The sequence below is a fragment of the Abramis brama genome (assembly GCF_963993115.1).
Source record: "Abramis brama genome assembly, chromosome: 5".
Taxonomy (NCBI): domain Eukaryota; kingdom Metazoa; phylum Chordata; class Actinopteri; order Cypriniformes; family Leuciscidae; genus Abramis; species Abramis brama.
In genome coordinates this window covers 18,044,648-18,057,459 of record NC_139967.1, presented here as the reverse complement: position 1 = coordinate 18,057,459, position 12,812 = coordinate 18,044,648, and the positions used below count along the sequence as shown (strand labels likewise).

General features: G+C 35.2%; 1 protein-coding gene across 3 annotated transcripts in view; it reads right to left on the bottom strand.

The window, feature by feature from the left end:
• LOC311083630 (uncharacterized protein) overlaps nucleotides 1–12,812 on the bottom strand; it is a 131,191-nt gene that overhangs the window by 12,413 nt on the left and 105,966 nt on the right. The gene's annotated exons all lie outside the window — the stretch shown is intronic.

The window sequence follows — 12,812 nt, the reverse complement described above, 5'->3', positions numbered from 1 at the left end:
GGTTCGACAAACCGTGTTTTCCCCTAGCTTCTGTGCGTCATCGTGCAAGAATGTACCACTTGCAAAAAAACGCAACGCAATATTTGCGGTACAGTAAGTGCATGAATTCGAAGTGTTAAATTCTTTATGTGCGGCTCAAGAAGTTCGCAAAGATAAGACATTGCTTCCGCGGAAAATCTGTATCTTTCATAGAAATAACTATCAGGAAAGGCAAGGGGATTTTGTCATGCTAAAAACTCTTTCTCTACGAAGTGCTCGTCAAACAATTTGCGCTGAGATGTCCACCGGATTTGGAAGAAAAGGTGAAGTCATTGCAACAGACACTGGGAATAAGTTACGTCACCTATATGTTTCTTTGCTCTTAGCTGATTGGTCAAACTTCAGTCTGAGATCTTGAATCCAGAACAACCTGACCCGGAGCAGGTTAGCCGTGCAGCGTGGTAAGATACCATGGCGACGAACACCGATTCAAGCCAAGCTACTTTCATAGTACCTAAAACCTATGGAGCTATTCTTGTGCCAATAAAAATGAACGTAGCTTTTCAAGAAACTAATGAAAATATAAATTGAAACTAAATAAATTATCTCTAAAACTGAAAAAGAATAAATCGCAGGCAATTTTTTTGACTTCGTTTTTAATACACTGCATGTTTTGCTAACTGTTTCTCATATTTCAATCGCTGATCTGAACTTACAAATGCGCTTCCAGAGTTTTCATTTACGCTTCTGAAGTTTTCGTTTACGCTCCCTGAGTTTTCGTTCGCCGTTCTGACACATTTCTCTCGTGGGGGCGGGGCTAGTAGCAGTGTGTTCTCATTGGTTACTGAGCTTTTGATTGATAGCTTCGTGACATGGAAGTGAAGACGTCAGTGGTGTGTTTATGTGTGGATGTGAGCGTCTGTAATCGCAGCTTTCTATTTCATTTTAGTGATATTAACTTTATATCTGTATTTATTTGCTGCTACACTATATTGTTGATGATCTCTTATAGAAGGTAGTACAGACGAATGATATTTATCATTAGTCATCGTCGCTATATCAGGAGGATACTGGATAACGTTAGCCTACTCGTGGTAAGTCTGATTTTTGTTTTGTTTTTAATACTAACGTTATACTAATACTATTTATAATACAGTACTGGCTTTTTTCAGGTGGAGAGGCATTTTAGAGCTCAGTGAGAGCCCATAACATTATACAGCTGAGCTGTGTTGTCTTGATTTAACTGTTAGCCCAATCATTAACGTTACATGACTTGTTTATCTACATTCGGTTACAGTCTTCGATTAGATCATATTTGCTTCGATTAGATCATATTTCCCCACAGCCACCCCAAACAACATTGAGCTAGAGTACTGTACAGTAGCCTATCTGTACTGTATCAGTCAATGACTGATGCCATAGGACGAGAGCGCTGTCAATCACTGCCTGATTTAACTTTGGCAATGTAAAGCCTTTTTTACCATGCCAATAAAGCTATTTAAACCTGAATTTCTCAATTGCTGATTAATTTGCGATGCAAAGTTTTTGAAAGAGGAGAGACACGACTTGACCACAGACCACGTCTCTGTTCGTAATATGTAAACACTCAATTATTTTGAAGTATCGCCCTGGTTGCAATATTTATTCTGATTACTTTTGTGTGATAAAGATGACTGATAAAGCTATTATATCTATCTAGTATGAGTAACAAATTGCTTTTTCTGTGTCCATATTTGACTAATAATGAAAAAAGTGCACTTCAAATGAACATTTCTTTGACAAATGTTAAATCTTTAATAGTCTTTAATAATAAATATATGTCCAAATTAAAAACTTAATACACGCAAGTAATTATGACTGAAAACATCCAGCAACTAGGGAATACGCATCCATATGTTTATATATAGGGCAATACAGCCATCTACTGGTTACACAACAGTATTACAGATCATAAATGCTGCTTGACTCCGAGGTAAATATTTAGTACTGTAAAATCCCTTAAATATAAATATAATAAATATTTTAAGTCTGCAAAGTGTTACTGTATGGGGAGTTCAAAGCAGTTTGTATTGTTAGATTATAATACATTTCCTCTCTCATTTTCCAGGGAGTGGAGCAACATTTCCATAAACAAAATTCTGATGCTGACACAGAGGATGGAGTGATAGTACCAGAGATCCACTGTCCCTTTCAGACAATAATCTTCCTCTGTTCAGACACATCACCTTTGAATGACTGGGATCTTGATCTTCAGACACCTGATTTATTTTAATATAAACTAGCAAATATTTCAATTTCCTCTAGATTAAAACAAACACAGTTCACAAGTACACAAGAGGTTTCACTTTATTCTTATTAATCTATGCTGATCTTGGATTATCATACCAATAGCATATGAATGTTGAGGGGATAGTTCACCCAAAAATACAATTCTCTCTTATTTTGCTCACCCTCATGCTGTCCCAGATGCATTTTACTTTCTTTCTACAGATAAACACGAATTAAGATTGTAAGGAAAGTAATCCATCTCTGCGAGTCCTAAAGACGCTTTAAACCACACACAGTGAGCGTGACGGTAATCCATGCGACCTCAGTGGATGAATCAATGCCTTCTGAAGTCAAACAAAGGCTAGATAAAAGAAATACTAATAATGTAAACTGTTTTAACTATTAAAAATCTTACGTACATGGGTTACAATACACTTGTATTATGGACTCACAGAGATGGATTATTTCCTTAAATATATTTGTCTATGTTTATGTCAAGAAGAAAGTCATATACATCTGGGATGGCATGAAGGAGAGTAAATGATGAGAGAATGCTCATGTTTTGGGTGGACTATCCTCATACTGCTTGCAAGGGTGTAGATTTGGTTTGAACATTGGGGGGGTTGAAGTTTGGGTCTGCATATTTTTCATGTGATCATGGTATAAATATTGGGGGGGTTGTAATGCATAGATTTAAAGATTTAAATACAACCCCCCCATCCCCCCTCCCCCAACGTCTGTGTGTCTGTTATTCGCATATCTCTCGAACCGTTAGTCCGATGGATTTCAAACTCGACAGGTGTCTCGCTACGGGCACGACTCACGAGTAAGTGCAGTGCCAAGTTTGACGTTGTTTGGATGAGAAATGCAAAAGATATCATTAAAAATACCAGTAAAAGAAGCACTTAGAAGGTTGTGGTTTAAAAATAAACATTCTGACATACTCTGTCAGCTACACTGTTTACTTCTGAATATTATATTTTATTCACGGCCATCATTTGTAGTAACCAAGCCTGCTCCCTGAATTCAGTGCGTTCACAGTCTCTTTCACGGGCACCAAACCAACAATTACTAAAAACACACACAAAAACTGATTTTGCATGGGCATTTTGCACTAGTGTATTTTAATGTCGGGTTCACATCTTTTCTCTTTAATCCAGAGCTTTTGATGTTTTGTATTGATTATCTTTGAATTGATTATGTAATTGGCATGATACATTTACCTGACATAATAAATTGTTACATTTGATTATTCTAACTGACTTTGACCTTATTTTCATTAAAGAGTTAAAAATAATAGTCAAACATTCGCTCACATTTAATGATGCACAGATATCATTAAAACCTTTTCATTTATGGAGTCAGATGAAATAATGAGAAACATATTCATATTCAAATGTATTGCATTTAATAAAAAAAATACTTTGCCTCGAGAAAAGACAGTAACACAGAGAACCCTTCCCTGTATTATTGGAAACCCTCATTGGACCAATCGATGGCCTTACAGTAACACTTTACAATAAGATTTCATTAGTTAACATTAGTGAACTACATTAGTTAACATGAACTGCACTTCTACAGCATTTATTAATCTTTGTTAATGTTAACATAGTAATACATTATTTAATGCAATGTGAACTAACATTAACAAACAAAAAACAGGTGTGTGTTTATCAACTAACGTTAACAAAGATTAACAAATACAGTAACAAATGTTTTTTTTCTTGTGGGTAGTTCATGTTAGTTAACTATTGTTTTATGCATTAACTAATGTTAAAAAAATGAAACCTTATTTTAAAGTGTTACCAGTTAGTTCTCTGTGAGAAATTATACCTCAACTAAAATACAACGGGGCGGTTTCCAGAACAGAGATTAAGCCTAATCCTAGACTAAAATTGCCCTTTAAACCAGATTAACAGAAATCTGCTTTCTCGGTCAAGGCTTTAAATAGTCCTAGATTTAGTTTAGTCCAGAGTTTAATAAGATGATTTCCTGGAGGAAGACTAGAGTTACTCCAGGACTAAATCGAGGCTTAAATTAAACCTACCAGGAGGCAGGTTTAACTTCAGATTAACATTGTGTTTCAAAGTGGACACGTGTATTACTTGGATACACACACACACACACACACACATATATATATACACACACACTACCGTTCAAAAGTTTGGGGTCAGTAAGATTTTTAATGTTTTTAAAAGAAGTATCTTCTGTAAAACAGTAATATTGTGAAATATTATTCCAATTTAAAACAGCTGTTTTCTATGTGAATATATAGTAAAGTGTAATTTATTCCTGTGATCAAAGCTGAATTTTCAGCATCATTACTCCAGTCTTCAGTGTCACATGATCCTTCAGAAATCATTCTAATATGAAGATTTGATGATCAAGAAACATTTATGATTATTATCAGTGTTGAAAACAGTTGTGTACATTTTTTTCAAAACTCTTTGATGAATAGAAAGTTCAAAAGAACAGCATTTATCTGAAATCTAAAGCTTTTGTAACATTAAACACTACCGTTCAAAAGTTTGTGGTCAGTAAGAATTGTAATTTTATTTTTGGGGGAAAGAAATAAAATAAATCAATACTTTTATTCATCAAGGATGAGTTAAACTGATCAAAAGTTACAGTAAAGACTTTTATAATGTTAGAAAATATTCTATTTTAAATAAATGCTGTTCTTTTGAACTTTCTATTCATTTTGTTTTTGAATAATTTTGAAAATTTGTACACAACTGTTTTCAACATTGATAATAATAATGAATGTTTTTTGAGCATCAAATCATCATATTAGAATGATTTCTGAAGGATCATGTGACACTGAAGACTGGAGTAATGATGCTGAAAATTCAGCTTTGATCACAGGAATAAATTACAGTTTAAAATATATTAAAATAAAAAACAGTCATTTTAAATTGTCATAATATTTACAAACAGACTTCCAGCATTTCTTTTCTTTTATTCCATAGCTGGTGTATGCAGTTTATTTAGCTTGCTTAAAATAATTTTCTCTTGTTTAGTAATTTTTTTTTTGATTGCAGTCTTTTTCTGATTCCATTGTTTCCTTGTTCCATTGTTTCCTCTTCTCAGTTCCATGCAATTTTAAGCTTTTCTTGGTTCATTCCATGTTTTATAGGCAACCTCTATCATGCTAATTCAGATTATCACAGTTGGTTTTAAATTAATCTGGTTTATTTTAGTTCCGGACTCCATAGTCCAGGTGTAACTAATCCGTACTTAATCTGTGTTACAGAAAGCCATTTTTTAAGACACGATTAACTATTCTAGATTAAGGCCTACTCCTGTCTTAATTTAAACCCTGTCCGGGAAACCGCCCCAACAAGTTTATTTCAAATGAACAATTTGACAAATTTAATAAAATAAAAAAAGACCAGTTACTGAAAGAAAATCACACAAACAGTGTACACGTTATTGATTTGGTGTTTAGTAACTTGGCTCACCCAGTCAGTGATGTATGAGGAGGAAGTAGAATAGATACTATAATTTCTAAACAGCAGCAGAAGATGCTATTGTTTGTATTTAACAATAAGAATAATAAGATGGGGAGATGCAAACAATGTGTTGTTTCTGGCTTTTGTAGACCTGTCAGAATGTAGCCTAATATAAGCTTTGCAAAGAGGCGTATGCGGGGGGAAACAGCTTATTGAATTCTGGGTCAGAAAGGACTGTAATGGTAATGTTACTAAATTATGGTTTATGTTTTTTTGGCTATAGTGAGAGGTGGCTATCCTGAGTAGGGTTGGGTAATGAAACCGGGTACCGATATGGAACCGTTACTTAAGTAACCGGTATGTAACCGGACGAATCAAAACGCAGATTTCGGTGCCACTTAAATGCCTGTCGATTGAAATATCTGCCCTCTGGTTCTCCGAAACGGACGTAAGAAGCATAATCACCGCATGTGATCGCTAGTTAGTCCTTTGACGCGTACGATCGTTCACACTGGTGTGCTTAATTTTCAGATCGCGTGATCATCAACTTCTAAATTCAAATTTGCATTCGCGCGTTGGCTGGCGCTGAGCCAGAGAGATGGTGGTTTTCAGCCACACACGCTTTATTTTAGGTTTCAGACATTTAAATAGCCTACACATAAGTATACTATAGCAAAACAACATTTATAGTTTGTAAAATACATAGGCCTACTGATGTCTATGGAAGCGGCGATAACAATCCTCTCAATTATAAATTGATAACGTGTTTAGGTGTAGGTAACTATAAAATGGACTCTATTCTTCTCACACTTCACCAGCCACTTTAATATATTTCGGGAGAAGTGGATGAATTGACGTGTTGTAGCCTGACAGATACAATTCTCTGTATGGCGTTCCGATCGACTCTTTAATATACACTGTAAAAAATGGCTGTGAAATCTACAGTTATTTACTGTAGATTTCACAGTAACATTACTGTATAAGATTTTTACAGTAGAATATTGTAAAGTTTACAGTAAGACCGTAAAAATCACAGTAGTCCAAGCATTACAGTTGAAATCACAGTAGTCAAATCATTACTGTAAAAAAATCACAATTTAGCCACTATAGTACTGTAAATAGTAAAGTAAACTACTGTAATTTTCCTTTTTTTATCATATCTTTCTTTGTACCCATTTCACATGGACGGCCCCCAGATTATTGTTGTTCAGAATTCATTACCGGAATATGATATAAATACTCGATGGTGAGCTTTAAGTCAAAGTGTAATATTAATAAATTAAAATGTGTAATGTAACTTGTACTCTGATGCACCTGCTGCAGGAGCTTTCTATTCCATACAATATTTTTTTTTTTTAAGAATTCACATAAGATTCCAATAATATTTTTTGTTTGTTTGTTTTGTGACTGTAAATGGGTGTTTGTGTGTAAATGGGTGTTAACAGGGCAATAAAATATTTGATAAGCCTTATCTTAAACTTCTCCAAAGTCTCCCCTGACATGGTCTAACAATATAGGCTTCATAAACATAATTTTTTGAGATGTCATCCTCAGATTTGAAATGAAGCATGACCATTGGTTATAAGTTGCAATAGTATATTCACATAATTATGTATATTAATATTAAAATATTAATATTTTTATACATTTAATAAATATATTCTTAATATTTGTTGTTTTTATTTTTGAGCTTATATATCTCAATATTAATAACATATGATTAATTTTGAGTTTTGAACTTGAGCCAAAACTCTCAAGCTTTCTAATGTGTCTATTCAGAATGACTTTTATTTTGGGTAGGCTATGTCATGTGCATTACTTGCCAAAATTGGGGATGTCTGGTTAACTCATAAATACGTACCATGGGATTTTTATTTTACAAAAATCAGTGTTATATATTTTTTCTTCAGAAGCAGGAGAGATAAACGTGCATGTTTCCAGAGCTGTTTCTGAGGTGCAGGGCGAAATCATAGGGTGAAATCAAAGCGCCGGCAGAGTGGGCGGGGTTTACCCAGTCTAGAAAGTTCTAGAATCTGTTGGAAAAAAGCGCGAAAGAAGCAGCACTTGAATTTATGACTCGTCGTCAGTGACAGAAAAGCTCCGTTAATTCTCAAATTTACGTTTCTTTACACACGGCTTTGTCTTGTGGCTGTATTTATTTTGTTTTCGTCTTTGTGTTGATTTCTTTCACTTTTTGCCTGAGAGGAATTCAGCGAAAACGTTTCAGTAAGAGCTCCGACGGAGACGTTTTCACAGCCGTTAATAACAGACTATTATTTAAATTTACGTTTCTTTACACATGGCTTTGTCTTGTGGTTGTAGCTGCTATTTATTTTGTTTTCGTCTTTGTGTTGATATCTTTCACTTTTTGCCTGAGAGGAATTCAGCGAAAACGTTTCCGTGAGAGCTCCGACGGAGACGTTTTCACAGCCTTTAACGTTAATGTATTTTTCCCACCCGTGGCCTCTACCGGAGTTTCCATCTTGGAATCGCGGATCCTTCACCAACTGCTTATCGGGACTTCCAGAAAATTAGTAAGTACATTTATCATCACTACTAGGAGTAAAAGTTAAGTTAAAAAAATAATAATAATTCAGTACCACACCCTTGTCAGGCTGTGGAAAGCTAACGTTAAACCAGGACTTAAAAGGAAAATTGATGGAGTTGATTTGGCTTGCTCTGTTGAAGGTTGTAACTAACGTTATGTGTCAGCAAATTTTCCAAGCTTACATGAACATCTTCATTGGCATAAGTTATTAAAGATGGCACAAAAGTGTCATGTCCTTATATTAATTGTTTAAAACATTTCCGTGTCCGTTCAACCTTTGCCTCGCACTTGAATCGGAAATCTAGTTCTCCACGTATTAGCCAAAGTTCTACCAGTACTAGTATCACCTGTGCCTCCATGTCATCAGACAGTGAACTACTAGATCACACTTTTGAGACCACCTTTGACGATGATAATGACAACACAAAGGTTTATAGAATGTATTGCTATGAAATATAATTTTTGTGATGACTATTGTCTTTACTAAGGAGAGACAATCCTGACTGCAAAAAAATGGATGCTGTCGGTCGATCGAGGGGAGGGTCGTAATCCCACCTACTCACATGGCGGACTGCACCACTGCCTTGGCCGCTCTCTTCGCCTGTTACTATGTATTCAACCTAGAGTATCAGGTGGAAGCCAGCACAACACTGGAGTTTGTTCAGAGGTATTTTTTATCTTAAATAGTTTTATTGCAGTGTAAAAGCAAATTGACAATTGAAAAGCTGTTCAAAATCATCTTCTCCCTTTAAAATCAGGGGTGTGAACCGACACTGGTCTCACGGTTCGGTTCGATTACGATTATGTCATCGATTCAGTTCAATTCGATATCACAATGCATCGCGATGCACTGCATTCTCAATTTTAATTTTTTCTTCAAAAGTGATGTGTGTGCTTGCCTGTTCAAACAATGACATTACAGTTGGGAGTAAAGCTTGTTTATGCCATTAAGAAAAGGAAAGTCTGTCATATAAATTTTGTTTTAAAGAAATGTTAATTTAAAATCAGCGCTCATTAATCAGTGTATTATGTTACCATTAAAGATGCGCGCATCAACCGTCGCCGAATCTGCTGTTGAAGGTTACGATCATCCATTTATTATCACGCATAACAACACAGAATAATTGTAATTTGACCATCGGGTGCAGATACTTAAGTCAGAGAATATTGTCGTCCAGTTGTGTAAATGGGGTCCATTGAATCCCATTGCGCCTGTTGTCAGTGGCTTGACGCATGATCTAGTCGGCCGCATGATCTAGTCGACCTTCGAAGAGGAATGGTAATCGAGAAAGTAGACAGCCTTCACTAACTCCTGTTGAGATGTGAAATGCCTCTGTCAGCTGGCCTTTATGTATGATTCTACATTGCTCACTGCACTTACAGTTATTCATTAATGTGTACATATTGTCCCATCCCCTAACTCCTATACTCATGTTCATAGGTTTTTAGTCAGGATTAATCCTGACTCCCAACAAGTGCACTGCCAAGGAGTAGATGAGCAAGACGACTGGGAGAGTGGTGAAGCGGAAGACTTCATATATGAACCTCCATGTATTTGCTAACTGACTAGATACAGGTGAGGTTCTGATAATAGCTTTAATAATAATTATAATATAATTAATAATATAGGTATATGTGGGTATAATATATTTAATCATAATTTGATAATAATAATAATTATTAGGGATGCACTGATACCGGTATCGATAGGGCTGGCCATTGTTCAAAATCTTTCGATCCGGTGCCATTTTCGATACCTCAGTTTCGATACCGGTTCCTAACGATACTTTTTTCGATACCAATTTTATGAAATCCATTTTAACAAGATTACATAACACATACCTCAGACAGATGTAAATGGCAAAGAAAGTCAAACGACATAATGCAGCTTATCAACGTTAACTGACGAGAGAGAGAGAGACTTGTTGATTGCTCTTGATTGACTAAATCATATATGCAAGTAAAACTGTTACCTTATTTATTAGGGCTGGGTAAAAAAATATAGATTTTTTTTATTTGAATCGATTCTCATTTTTACAAAACTGATATTGATTCTTAAACATTTTCATCGAGACATCAGTAGCTATATTACTAATATCAGTGATACACACTAGAGCCCGACCGATATATCGGCAGGCCGATATTATCGGCCGATATTAGGCATTTTCCTAACTATCGGTATCGGCATTTATAACGGCCGATAAATTAATATTTAAAAAAATGCAGCGTGCAGTGATTTATGTAAGGATGGCAATGCCAATAAAGCACCTAAAAGCTGTTACAAAGAACTGGCAAAAGTGGCAAAAAAATAACAGCCGCGTCCGGTGTAGACACAGTGTTAAAGCTCATTCTGCTACGTTACAACATAAAGCAATATTCCAATAATTTATGTAATTATAACACTTTATATAGCCTAGGGCCATTTTGCATTAAAAGTAGCCAGATGGAGACGCAACACGTTCAGAATTAATACACTTTTAGTAAACTACAGAACAGCGCGAGCAGGAAGCGGCGCACCTCACGCGGGCAGAGAACGCGTCCGAGAATGGACACTGTTAGTGATATAAAACGCACACACAGGTCTGTTAAATTAAGCAATACTTTTAAGGTAGTCTAATATTTTTCTGACTAACAAAATTACTGACACAGTAAAGGGTAGATTTAAATAAAGAAAAACGAAATTTAAATAAAGAAAAATGAAATTTAAATAAAGAAATTAAACGAAATTTAAATAAAGAAAAACGAAATTTAAATAAAGAAATTAAACGAAATTTAAATAAAGAAATTAAACGAAATTTAAATAAAGAAAAACGAAATTTAAATAAAGAAAAACGAAATTTAAATAAAGAAATTAAACGAAATTTAAATAAAGAAAAACGAAATTTAAATAAAGAAATTAAACGAAATTTAAATAAAGAAATTAAACGAAATTTAAATAAAGAAAAACGAAATTAAGTTAAATTAAAAAATGAGATTAATTTAGATTGATAATAACGGGTAAAAAGTCTAATACATTTTGTTTCTATTATTCTATTTTCCACAATGTCAAAGCAACACAGCTTAATCCAAAACACAAGCTCAGGCATGCACTTCGGTCCATACAAACTCCGCTGTTCTGCGCTCTTGCCAGAGAAGACTTGCGCGTCGGTTCTATTTCTGGCATGCACGCGTTTTCCGCGTGGCTCGAGCCGCGCCTGAGAGACGCATGTCTCACGCAGGCAGTGTGCAAACTCCAACCTGTTAACATGGGAGCCGAAATAAAAATGGCCATGCCACGCAGTCAGTGTGTCGCCGGCCTTATTCAAGCGCGAATGAGAACCGTTTCGCGGGGGATCCCGTTGAAAAAACAACAACAAATATTCAAATGTCAAATTTTCAAATCGAATACCAACCCACCGAACGAATATTCGGGTCCAGCCCTGTAGCCTAGTTTCACGTTTAGTAGATTTTGCTTACTACTTATTTAAAATAGTATAAAACTACTGTACATATGTAATTATAAACGTTTTCATTATGATATTATTCATTTTACTTTACTAAAAAGATCTGAGTTCTTCCTCCACTAAATTAAGATTAAAAATAGAAGAGTATTTATAATATAATATAATATAAAATGCAATGCAAACTAGTTTGGTTACAGCTCAAATTCTCATTCTATCATTCACCCTGCCTCCATTGCATATCTTTGTCACACAAGTATTTGATCACCACATTTGAGTGATCATTGCAAAACGTTTATATATTTATTCTGTTTATACTGTGTATTCTATATACAGTACCCATCAAAAGTTTGTACACACCAATTGGAAAGTGTGTCCAAACTTACTGTACTATAATACACATAAATAATATTGCTACTGTATTATAAAACACAAATAATATCGGCCGATATATCGGTATCTGGCTTTTTTTTTATCGGTATCGGCATCGGCGCCCAAAAATCCATATCGGTCGGGCTCTAATACACACCTTCATTCATAAAAATATATTCCATTAACATATAGGGATGGGTACTGAAAGCCGGTATTAAACGGGCCCTGGGGCTGAATTTTGAAAGACCGCTGTATCGATAAGCTCGGACGTTATCGGTTCTGCTGTCGGTACTTGGAAAAATACACGTAATGTTATTATTGCTATAAAGACGTTTTATCTCGCCAGCCATTTATATATACCATAATATTAAAACATTTCGACAGCCCTAATGAGTGACGACGGAGGACAGAACTAAACATTCAAACATAGCCTGGTTACACTTTGTGATTAGTCTGATTTTATTTTAGATTTTGGCTTCCAAAGATTATAATAATAATATATTTGAGGTAAAACCATTAAAAACTATAGCTGCATTCCCTTTGCAGCAGTAGGCTACGCTCTCATTTTTCCATAAAACTCAAACGTAACGACAGAATCAGATTCAGCATTCAGTGATTGTTGTAAAATGCAGTCTAGCTACTGTTGCTAAATTGTGGGATGCGTTTAATAATAAAAAGAGCTATTAATAGCACAAAAATATGCTCATGAGATGCTGTTCCTAAGGCGGCGCGCGTGCTCCGAAACACACC